The sequence below is a fragment of the Odontomachus brunneus genome, unplaced genomic scaffold (assembly GCF_010583005.1).
Source record: "Odontomachus brunneus isolate Ranch 3 - 2012 unplaced genomic scaffold, Obru_v1 Obru_scaffold_006, whole genome shotgun sequence".
Classification (NCBI taxonomy): Eukaryota; Metazoa; Arthropoda; class Insecta; order Hymenoptera; family Formicidae; genus Odontomachus; species Odontomachus brunneus.
This window is the reverse complement of record NW_022639456.1, coordinates 2,791,185-2,803,609: the sequence shown is the minus strand read 5'-3', so window position 1 is coordinate 2,803,609 and position 12,425 is coordinate 2,791,185.

The window sequence follows — 12,425 nt, the reverse complement described above, 5'->3', positions numbered from 1 at the left end:
AGAGAGAGAGAGAGAGAGAGAGAGAGAGAGAGAAAGAGTGAGAATGAGAGAGTGAGAGAGTGGTGCTCCTTTCATCCGCGGTCGAACAAAGAACGTGGCGAGACATCCGGCGAATTTCGACGAGATCGCAATCTACTATTAATACACGTGGGATCAACGCCGATTGCACTAATGATATGCACGATGGTCGCTTGCAAAACGCTTGGTTGTCCCAAACGCTAAACGCCCGTAACAACTATTAGTATTGCGTTGCGGTTTGCGCCGTCCTCGATCCATACGGAATGATACTCGCGGAACACGCGCTGCCGTATGCGAAGAACGTAATTTGACGAAATGATCTTGCGAGGACGGAGAAGCGGAAAGGGAGAAACTGTGATGCGAAATATAACGGGCACACACGCGTGTATTCAGGGTTGTGCCGTGGATCTCAAGATTACGACCACGCGAATCATTTATACGTATTTTCTGCGCGACGTTTACACGCTTGTTTTTCACGCGGATCACGTAAATCATGTGGGACGTTGCAAATTATACCGAACTATACCAGAGAGGCTAATTAACTTATGAGATAATTAGCGTATCTTGGGTATTAATTATAAATGTAACTTGATCCAACTGTCTCTGTGTATGTGTGTGTGTAGGTAAAAGTATAACCAGAGAATATCCTGTGAACTCTAGCTTCCTCGAGAAACAACGTTCATAAATTCGCATCAGGATGAAGTAAGCGCATAAACTTCTCTTAATTTTCTAGCGAGTCGTACGTTCTTTGAATGACACCCATAGACCACTCATTGTCTACGATTCTCATATATACAGTTCACACGTTGTCTTCACGTAGACGTAGGGTATTATGATTAACGCGCAAATACCCAATCCTGCGTGTATCTACTAATGTATCACACTAATGAATTCATCTTTATTTTTATTAAAAAGTTTCTTTCTTCTTTTAGTTTTTCTCCTCTTTTCTATCTCGATAAATTCATGATCTTCATATTATAGCATAACGTTCTCAAAAGAAATGTCCTATCCATCCTATTTTTCTTTTAGTTTTTCTTCTTACTTCTACCTCGATAAATTCCTGATTTTATAACACAGCGTTCTCAAATGAGATGTCCTATCCTATCATCTTACAGGACGATAACGGAAGCATCCTATCTACCCATCTCTTTTTATTCACGTCTTCCTTTCTTCTTTCTCCTTGAACAGGATAAGTCGGATAGATGTTAGACAATAGTTCGGTCAAATAAACGTAGAAAGTGACGGCTCCCTGCGACGGGGCACGTTTGACGTGGACGCGTCGTTCCACGATAATATTGAAATTACCACGCGTACTACAATCTATACGCGCGCGTGCACGAGTGGCTAGGGTTGGGACAGTCGCAGGTAGAACCTGCGACCTTTCCTCAGCCTTAAGGCACTTAAGGCCAGCGTTTCGATCCCATCCGTGCTTTTCATAAACTCACTTCGCGAGGTACGCTTGAGGATTAATGCTGGAACATAACTCAGCCGGTGGCGTGCAAACGCGCGCGGCGCGTCAACCGCGGGCGAATATTAGCGTTATTGGAAGGCGCGCGGCCGGAGAAGGCGGCCGCAAGAAGACTGCGAGGAGGAAATTTTACGAGCCGTGGAAGATGCTGAAAATTGATCGAGCCCGACCGACATTATTTCGACTCGCGAATGTGTACACGTACGAATGAACGCGCGAACTACCACATCGACGATCGGATTCACGCTGCAATTAGCTCGCTGTAGCATGGCGTTGCTACACATGTCAGGACGTTACGCCACGAAATTGCATCCAATTTCTGATTTATGGCGCGCTCGGAAATGTCAACGAGCGCTAAGGCGCGCCGGAGATGTGGATTTTGCGAATGTCGCGGCGACCGGCAAATTAGACAAGGCGCAACAGGTATCTGCGAGTTATCTCGGTTAATCGTCTCCGACGTCGCGAGAATTACCGTCGACGGTGGTTCGCGAGGCACTTCGCTTGAGCGATTCGCACTACTCCGTACGCACTTGGCTGAAATTTACGACTCGCCCGTGGATCGTAAATATTCTCTCATTATATACGAGGACCGCTGATGCGTACACAACGTAGACGCGGCATTGTGTCGATATCGCTCAGTCGTTGAATATTTAACACGCGTCGATTGCCGCGTTGATTTCGATCGATCGTACGAAAATTTAACTGATAATTGAATCGATACGGTAAATCAACGTAGCGATCCGAAACGCGTGTATCTTCTCTCTTAAGGGGACGCTGAAGCTGAAAACTTTACCGACAGAACAATGACATTTTTCTGCAAAGTTTACGTCGTATTGGCTACACAGAATTACAAATGCTTTTACGCAATAAAAATACGTGCAAAAATAAATAAGAGCATTGCTCGATATGTGACGAAAACAAACAAGAAATTTTTAATATAAAATCTCAAGCAGTTAATACTTGCCTAACCCAAATGTTCCGCAGCTTGTACATACCGAAAGTATGGATGCTCCAAACAGAAAAATTTTGAAGAACATTGCTTCACCCTCGCATCTGCCTTTGGAAGCTCAAGAATATCGAAAAAGTTTGCCAAAGGATTTCTACACATATATAGTTAAGTTTTCCGTTGAACATGGTAAAATAAAGCAACACACATTCATGTAATATGTTTCATTACTTCGATCCATTCATGTATTTCTGTATATACAAGAAATACGAAAAGGATAGCGTGATTATGTTAGTGACGATCGTCTCTGCATTATCGACATTGTTCGAGTTCGTCTTTGATTCCAATATCCCTTTAAAGCGCATCAATAAAAATGTTTCTGATAGAATCGGTAAGAGGAGCGCTTCACCACGATATAATCAGTGAATGTTCATTTAATAATTAAATCAATGCTAAAGAATGAACTTTCCATTCTAGTGAAATAGTTAAGTGTCAAACTCGCGTGATTTGTTATTCATACAGAGTGAAATCGTCGAGTGAATCTCATTATCCCACTGCTACATAGAAACAAATTGATTCTAATCGATTGCAATGTTTACTCGTACGCGGAATCACAATCCACTCAAGTGAAACATTCACTCTTACGATTTTAGGAGTGTTGATATTTTCACTAGTCGCTCCGAGTGAATTCCCGCGTGAGATTTTGTCCCAACGAGTGCGGAGGGTGCATTTGATTTTCCAAATGCAATTCATTATACTTTATAATTATAAACATAACTTTGTGGGCATTTAATACTCAGTGCGAGACGCGCCATATCGGATGCCATGGTAACTTTAGCTTCAATTGTCCGACGTTTAGCTCGGAAGTGTGCTCGAATTGTATCTGAAATTCTCCGCGACGTATTGTGTTGAGGCGCGATTAATCGTATGCACCGCCGTCGTCGTGCATTGCGCCAACGCGTGTGTGCAACGTCGCGAATCGTCGTTAGAAGAGCGCGAGAAGCCATCGCAAATACGAGTAGCCGCGCTTTCTCTCAGAGTCGCGGCCACCTAATCTGAATCTGAACGCCTCCGTTACGATACGCATCCGCGACGGACCCGTTATAGAGATATCGCGGATTGTGACAGGTGTTTGGTGCAATCCCGCCGAGCAGCCGAAGCCGTGGGTCTTTCTCAATAGCAGCATGTATGAGGAAACCGCTCGGCGAGGTCGGCAGTCCGACTAACGACCGCCTCTGTCAGCGGACCATTGTGTTTAGGCCGCTGGAACACCCAGATGTTAGGACGCCGTTCATCGACGGTGCCTTCGGCGAGGTTGACTTGCGATCAGTGTTATCAGTGACGTATTAGCGCGCTTATCTTTACCTATCCGTTCGCACAGCTTATTTACTTCCTCCAGCACGCTTTATTACCTGCATATCTGCAGTGAATGGAAAATTTCACTGTTACTTATTACTTTAATTTGCATGGTAATACTAGTATGGTAACACTAGTCGGGAAAACCATTTCTGTAGTGAGCGCCGTTTCAGTGTGATAACTTTATATACATAGTATAATAATGATAACTTTATATACATAGCCTCTATTACACGGAGAAAATACTGTAGTAAATATTACGACAAAATTTTTGTAATCCCTTGGATCATATAGAATTATGACCGAAATTATGCTATACATTTATTTAAAAATGTTATATACGTTTGATATTTCACTGCAAAATTATTGTAATTATTTGAATGTTGTTTATATCGTACATATTCGACAGATTCAAAATTCAAATTCAAATTTACTATTCTTGTAGTGATTTTATATCACAGAATTTCAGTACAGAATCAAGTTTTAGCAGGGAACATTGTAAAACATTGTAAACATAATTTTATCACAATATTCTCTTCGTGTACTGTTTTGTCAGAACAATAAGAAACATGACCGACGCTAAAAATTGCGTATTGCTACCGCTACTCTTTTCTGTTAGATCAAAAGAGGAAATGTTTGGCACCGAGAATGGCAATAATTTGTAGCAAGAGATTAATGACTTCTTCTGTTGAGATGCTTTCGCCTGTTTTCGCCTTCGAGTCTTCTTCTCATATCCGGACCAGAGAAAGAGACAGATCACTCCGAACACCGGCAGCCACCTTGTAAGCGCGCGAATGTGCAAGAGGAGAGTCTCAAGCTAATTTGATCTTTGTAAGACGCGGATGAGAGAGAATACTCTCTCTGGCGAGCTCGGACTCGGCTCCGTCGCATCGGTGAGCGCGCAATATGCGCGCGTGCATTAGCCGGGTCGTGCCCGTAATGCTGAGACCTTAGTGCTGTCGAAGCACATGCACGTGTGCATATCTATACGCGCGATTCGACCTCGCGTTCGCTCGATACTCCGATCTTATGCAAATCGCTGGACCGGTACGCGAGCTCTGTGCTGTGTTTCGTGTGTGTGTGTGTGTGTGTGTGTATGTGTGTGCGCGCGTGTGTGTGTACGTGGAATGATGAGCGGCTGGGTAAGGTCATCGAAGAGGAAGGTTAGAACACAGGCACGGACTGCACCATCTCCTCGCCCTCGTTCCGATACGATCCTCGGATAATCCGCCTCGATGTCGAAGGAGCGGAGGACGTCGTGCAACCCTTTCAATCGCGACGGCAACTGGAGGATAATTAAGCGTTGTTCTTAAAAAAGAAAAAAAATTCGCGTGCTTCGTAATCTTTCCCTGTTGCGTCTCCCTCATTACGCTCTTTTTTTCCTCTCTTTTTTTTTTTCTTTTTAAAGAAAGAAGGAAGATTTCTCTCTTTTTCTCGAAAGAAAAATTCGAACTATCATGGGAGAAAAAGATTCACTTCTTTTCTTGTTTTTCTCTTGCTCTTTGCCTCTCTCTCGTCTCTTTCGCGACACCGTCGCAACCGGTCGTTGAATTTGTCTCGCTCATCGTCGCTGTTGGTAAACGGAAATTTTTGCGAACTTTCGTGCATCTGCATTTACATCTGACAAATTTATTCACGATCTTTCCGCACAGAGTCCATTTCTGTCCGCAACCGGGCATGTAATCGCGTTTTTCCACAGCGCGCGCGCACGTCCGACCATGATCGCCGGGTAGATCGCGCGCACGCAATTAATGCTAACGTTTGCATGAATTATGTTAGGCACGAAGAACGTATAATTAGGACTACACTGATCGTAATTTAATCGTAAGCTCGCGAGGGGACGAGAGTGGATGGTGGAGTTGCGCGCCGAAGCCGTCCTCGTCGTCCGCACAAACATTCTCCTTGCTGCCCCCGAAGAGCAGCGCAATCGGTCTGATCTCGCGACGGTCGCCCCTTTCCTCCCCTCCATCCTTGCCCGCCGCCAGATCGGTGCAAAAAAAAATCCGATCGAGGAATGCCACGAGCGCGTCTTTGTCTCCAGCTCTCTTATTATCGGACTCTCTCCCAATCCTAACGATTCATGTGATTCGACATCGACGATACTTAAAGGTAACTCCTTCCGTGACATTAAAAAGGCACTCCCAGGCACTCTCGTTGCACCGGTCCCTTTGCTTGTGCGGTTTCACACGCCGCGATGTCGGATGTAGAAACAGCCGCCTGCACCGGCGGCAGCGACGTTCCACTTCTGCGGTGTTTTACGAGCGAGCAGTTATTATTCACCGGCGTTACTCCTCGTACGCGCCTCCCCCTCGCCCAAGGACGAGCGTCGCCGTGGACGAATTCGGTTCCCGTCGACGCGGAGCGCCCGCGCTCACATACGCCGTTATTCGTCGTTATTAATTACTCACGCGTCATTACCGCGGTTGTTTGGTCGTCGGCCGACCGGCTTGTTCGAATCGACTGGAAGGATTCATATCGTGAGAACGAAAGTCGCTGCGAAGGTCCTGGGACATCCTGCGTGTATCTCTCACCCATATTTCATCTCTTTCTCTTGCTTGTCCTTCGTGCGGCATTACTTACTCGTACCTCTCACGCGGCAGATTAGTCTTTAAACTGCACGAATGTGCGGATAAAACTGAATGAGATTGCAATTTGTTGCTGGGATCATTACCTCTCCCATTGCGCGGCGAGAGATGATATATGAGCTCTCCACCCAGTTATGTTCGCATTTCAAGTAGATTCTTCTTTTCCTCGGAACGCGTCGCTGCGCCAACGGCCATCGTCACCGCTTGTTTATTTATTAGAAAAATAAATCCGCAAACTGTATCGCGACCGTCGCTGCCGAAATCGCATGCTACGAAATTAATAATTTCGAACCGAAGGATGGATCCTCGAGAAATTCGACTGTGTTCATAACGGACTTTTCTTCTGCGGAAACTTAATTTAAAGATTAATTGCCGAGATATTTAACATAGGAAATTGAAATGCAGCCGCGAGCGATGGCTATCTGTTCAATTTCCGCTAAAAAAAATTAACGTCAATGGATCCATGTACATGTGCGGTTTGTATGCAGTACGCGTACGTATGCGATGTAAATGCAATAAAGGAAGACGTGCCGTTACACATCCCAAGTTCTTTACATGTAACGATATTGCGAAACTCCCGCGCGAATGTTTGAGATTCAGTGAGAAACGCCAAGAGTCTCTCCGCGTCAACCTGGATTCGCATAATTAAATGTCGTCGTCGTCGTACCCGCCGCGATTTCTTAACGCTTAAAGTTCTAATTAACGAAGATGTCACACTAACGATCTTCTTTCTCAAGTCGCCGCGGTTACTTGGCCTTTTCCCTCAGCGCGCGGCGGCTACTTTACGGCCGCGATTTACATCGCATTTCATTCACTCACATCGCTCGATGTCACGATCGATCGCATACTGAGCGTTCATCAAATGTATTTCTATCGCGAGATTTACTTCCCAAGTTTCTTTGAACTAATCTTGCGAGTCGCAAAGAAAAACACATCCGACTTGTTGTCGCGTACATTTTGAAAAGAATCGACTCGAAGTGTTCGAGGTGTCTCTAAATATCGATTGTGTAGTTGAGATAATTTCGCAACTTAGGACGGTGGCGGCTCATAGCGGATGCTTTGGAACTAAATTTGGCGTTTAGTCGAGGTTCGAATCAAGCTTAGTCCAGATTCGAACCAAATTTAGCCAAGATTTAAACCCTCTGACGATCAGTGACCGATGAAAGTAACGGGTTTAAGGGACTATTAGACCCGTTATTGCTGCATGTATATTGGAAGTTAGTTCCAAAACCTCCGCTACGAGCCGCCACTATACTTGGCGAGGATTTGAAGTCGCGAGTACAGCAATTCAAGCTGCAAGGATTGCTTCGCGCGTCGAATAACTTGCTGAAGACGAATCGTACTGCAACTTTTAAGTACGCAAATTAAAGTAGATCATACTTTTGTATGACATAAACATAATTTACGTAAGATTTTTCGTTTATGCGCAGTGCGACTCGCGGGGAACTTTGTCAAAAATTTTCAGTACTAGGTTGATTCTGATTTAGGTTTGTGTGGCGCTACAAAAAATTGAGTAAACTTAATATTCGACAATATATTTGGAAACTAAAGACTTCAGAGATGAAAAATGTTTTCTCAACTATTCGATTTCCGTCATTTTTGCAGAATTTACAGTTCGTTACATTTTATTTTTCTTACGATCTTGACTGAACCATCGGTGAACGCGTCAGCTGATATTAAAAATTCATATGATTCAGCGGTTTTATTTATTTTTATGTAAAACTCCTTGAAATGTTCACAATACTCATAGATTCGCACGAATTCACTGTTCTTCGTTTGCAAGAAAGAGGGTAGGGAGGATGAAACCGTTGCACTGTGAAGGGAACGATCGAAACGCGACGAGATCATTGTATCACTTTATTGTCACACGCCATCTCTGGCATCGGGGGTATCTTTTATCAGATATATACTGAATACAGTCACTAACGCTTTATATTAATCGTCTCGCGATCTCCTGCCGCGAACTCCGTAAGTGAGAGGCGATATAGCTTTTACAGCGAGCCGCGGCTCGTCGCGTGCGCAGAGGGAGAAACACGTATTATCAATATGTGTAATTTATAAAGAAAAACAAAATATGTGGACATAACATTCAAACATACACGCACACACATACCGTACGACGAAGATCGATGTGTTGTCTGGAGCCGCGAATGTTTTATTTAATTGGATTTCTTCGACGGTATATTACAAGCGAGGAGAAACAAACGTTCGAACGGAGTTCTCGGCCGAGGTTCCGCGGGAACGTCGTCTAAACGTATTTTTTTTTTTTTTTCTTTTAAATTCTTTCGTCCTTTCTCGTAAATCCTTGCCTTTCCTTCTGCCTTTTGTTCGACAAAAAACAAAAAGATACGCATCCTAGAAATATGCACTCGTTCTCTTTCTTTCTTACATTCGCTCTGTCATTCTCTCTCTTTCTCTCTCGCTCTCACAAACTCACACTCACGCACTCATCCTCACTCTCTCCCTTGCGCTCTGAGTTGATCTCTCACACGCCCGCGCTCTGTCTCGCATTCTCTCTTTCTCTCTTCCTCTTACTCTTATATTTCGAGGAAATAAATTCGGACGTTTACCATTGATAAATTAGAAATGTTCGAGCCCCGTCGCGTCTTGCGTGCTCGAGCTACGGGCGCATTCGGACAGCGAGAATTTCTTCTTCTTCCTCTTCTTTCGTCTTCTTATTCTTCTTCATACCTCTTTCTCTCTCTTTTTCGTATAATATATTAAGATCGTAAACTGCTCGCGATCTTACGACCGACTCGTGACTCGCTCTAGAAGACATCGGACGATGTTCGAGAAAAGCGACAAGCTATTTTAGCTGAGAGCCTCGTGCATTCGAAAAGAGCGGTAGAGGAGAGAATCTAATTGGGACGCCCGGTTTAATTAGCGCGAACTCGCGCGGCGATCGACCGGTCGATCGACTGGTCGGTCAGTCGGTCGGTCGGCGAAACGATGACGTATGCGGGTCTAACGACAGCTTTTCCGGCTCGTCCAAATATGAAGTATGTGTGTACATCGGAATACGAGTCGCTCGTGAGCTTACGATACAAGATTACAAGATCGCCTAGGCTACGTTGGACTTCATTTCTACGAGAATAATTCGATAGTTCACTTTTACACCTGGACTCTCACTTGCGTTCTCGCACGATTCCCTTCCCTCGTTTCTTCTCGCTTGCTCGCTCACACCTTGCTCGCGCGTCATCTTCATCTTCTCGTACACACGCACGCACACATGCACACATGTACGCACTACACGCATACGCGCGCACACACACGCATGCACGCACACCCTATCTCGTAGTCCGATACGTTTTGGCGGTACGTGTGTACTAGACATGATGTGGTCTGTAAATAGGCCGCATAATGCGTAGGTTTTCACCCGGGAAGTATCGGACTACCCTCCCTATCTCGTAGTCGTAAACCTAAATTGATTTCCTAAATTTGACAAAAGTGGTACCCCTTGGCTCTGCGGCATTTTTATGTGTTAATAATTTACCTCTCTCTGTGCTTTCCGCCCCTTTCGTTTCTTCTCCCTAGTCTGTTTCATTTTCTACGGATGTGTCCCCTCATGTTCTCCCTTTTCTTTTCTCAATTGCACGCCCCCAATCCTCTCACGTTCTTTTTGTAGCTTCTACTATCTCGAATCGATAATAATAGTCGTCGGGGTCTCACCCCGATCTCTCTCTCATTGCGTTAATTAATAATATATAGGTACAAAGTCGGATAATAATTTGTTCGTTTCGTAGCTTAGTGTTATGTGTTATATGATTCACGAGATGCGCTTTTCATTTCGATTCTAGAGTTGAGCATGCCTATGTACAAATGGGCATGGCAAGAATAGAAGTCGACCGGGTGTGCTCTTCGCGCTTCCGCTTCTCACGACGGATCCAATCGGCACGCGCGAGCAGTGACGATTACCGTTGCGTATTATCACCTTCGGACAGTGGGTGCTAGATCTAATGATCGGATTGTGCCCTACCGTTACTCCCGGCGAATCGCACGATTCGTCTCGATCCGGGGGGAGTGATCTCGCTGATCAAGTATTCCGGCGCGCGACTGTTATCGATTACGGGTCAATTCTATTACATCGCGGTCGCTCTCGAATTTTCTTTCGTTGTACAAATTTCTACGTGTCTCCCTTCGCCTCTAAAACGCGACTCGCGATCGGTGGTGGTAGTTTGCGCGCGACTTGCGTCGAATACGTCGGGGAAATTTCGATCGTTACGGAGACGCGGAAACGTTTGCGCGCGAGAAGATCAGACTCGCGAAGAGATCACAGTCGAATTAATTTCGTGAAGGATCTTATATTGCCGCCGCCTGTGAAACGGCGCACATCACAAACTGAAAGAGTTACGTAGTAGTCTTGTATATTTTATCAATTAACTATTACAGAATTATACTTGTGTATTTTTTACTTAGTTTTTTTACTTAGTCCATGTCCCACGACCCCTTGATAAGTCCGTGCACTTGCAAAATATGTACTTAGAAATCAGCTTATACAGTAGTGTTTTTTTTTCTCACATTACCTTACATACATCTTTCTTTCTCTCTGTCTTTCATACTCTCTCTTTCTCTCCCTCTCTCTCTCTCGCTCGTTCGCTCGCTCGCTCGCTCGTTCGCTCGCTTTTTCTCTGTCATCGAATAGAACACTACATTTTGTCTTTGTTTTCTCACGAGTAAAAAAGCTTCTCTTTCTCTTTGCTCTGTATACGTTTCTAATTTAAGCATGTTTATAGATATGATAATATACCACCCTTTTCTATACAATTCCCACGTCTTTTCTTCCCTAAAGCTCGTACGGTCTCCCTATTACGAGAAAAAGTTACATATCACCTAGAATTCATCGTGAACAATCGGATGTCGTTTGACGCCTCTACGCGACTCGTCTGTAAATTAACGATACCACTTCGTTATTCTCGCATCCGGATTCTCTAAGCTAAGTCTTACGTCATAATTTCACTTAACGACGGATTTGCGTATGTGTTTTTCGATGGCATTTCGATATATAGTCTCAGCACGCGTGTCAAACTCCGCGCTTAGAAATAGTCGCATTTATAGAAATAGTCGTATAATATCAGAGAGCGGAGACGCGAGTTGCGAATGAGAGAAATCGTCTTTTTTTTTTCTTTTTTCTGTCTTCAAATTACAAAGCAAGACATATTGCGCTTGGTCAATTATACGGTGAGAATCGTGATAAGACGCTGAGGTGATAAGACCACCGTGCCAACGTCGCGGAAAATCTCACGCGACCTCGATCGACGCTCGAGAGAAACGAGACGCGCGAAGAAATTATTCTCCCGATAAGCACTCGTATGCCTGTATCCGTGGCGCACGATTTTTCGCAGCGGGATCGAAGAGACAAAAATATATACGCGATGCAGTCGCTCGAAGCTCGCGGCGTTTTCCAATTTCTCCAATTTTGTCGGCAATATCCAAGGAGTACTTTTCTCGACAACAATTATTCCGAAAAACGTCACTTATACAGGTCACTTTGCAAAGGACTGACTCGTTGAAAAGAACAGAGAAAAAGAAAAGAACGAGAATTCGCGCGGTGATTCTTGTCGATTTTCTGTTTGCACAAATAATTGAATCCCAAGAGCGCACTTAAATTATGACGTAAAATTGCGCGAAGATGCTTGAAAAATATGCTCTCTCACTCTTTCTTTTTCTCAGATTTTCTCTCGTTCTTGCAAACCTCCTCCTCCGACGTGACATGACTAAATTGAAACATTTGTCTCTTACACGTAAGTTTACACGCCAAACTTTACGCTTTACGAAAAATAATGTTCTCTCTCTTTCTCACTCTTTCTCTCTCCCCCCCTCATTCTCTCTCTCTCTCTCTCTCTCTCTCTCTCTCTCTCTCTTTCTCTCCCGGAGATTCGACGTCGAGGGTGAACGCGCGCGACGCGAGGGTGAGGGCAGAGGGTGGAGGAGACCACGTCTCCATGCGCGACGGCGGAGCGAGCGAGAGCGGAACGGACTCGCGGAGGAAACTCAACGCGTACGTGTGCGATAGAGAGTGCGGAACCGGTGCACACCGCTGGCGGGTCGGGAT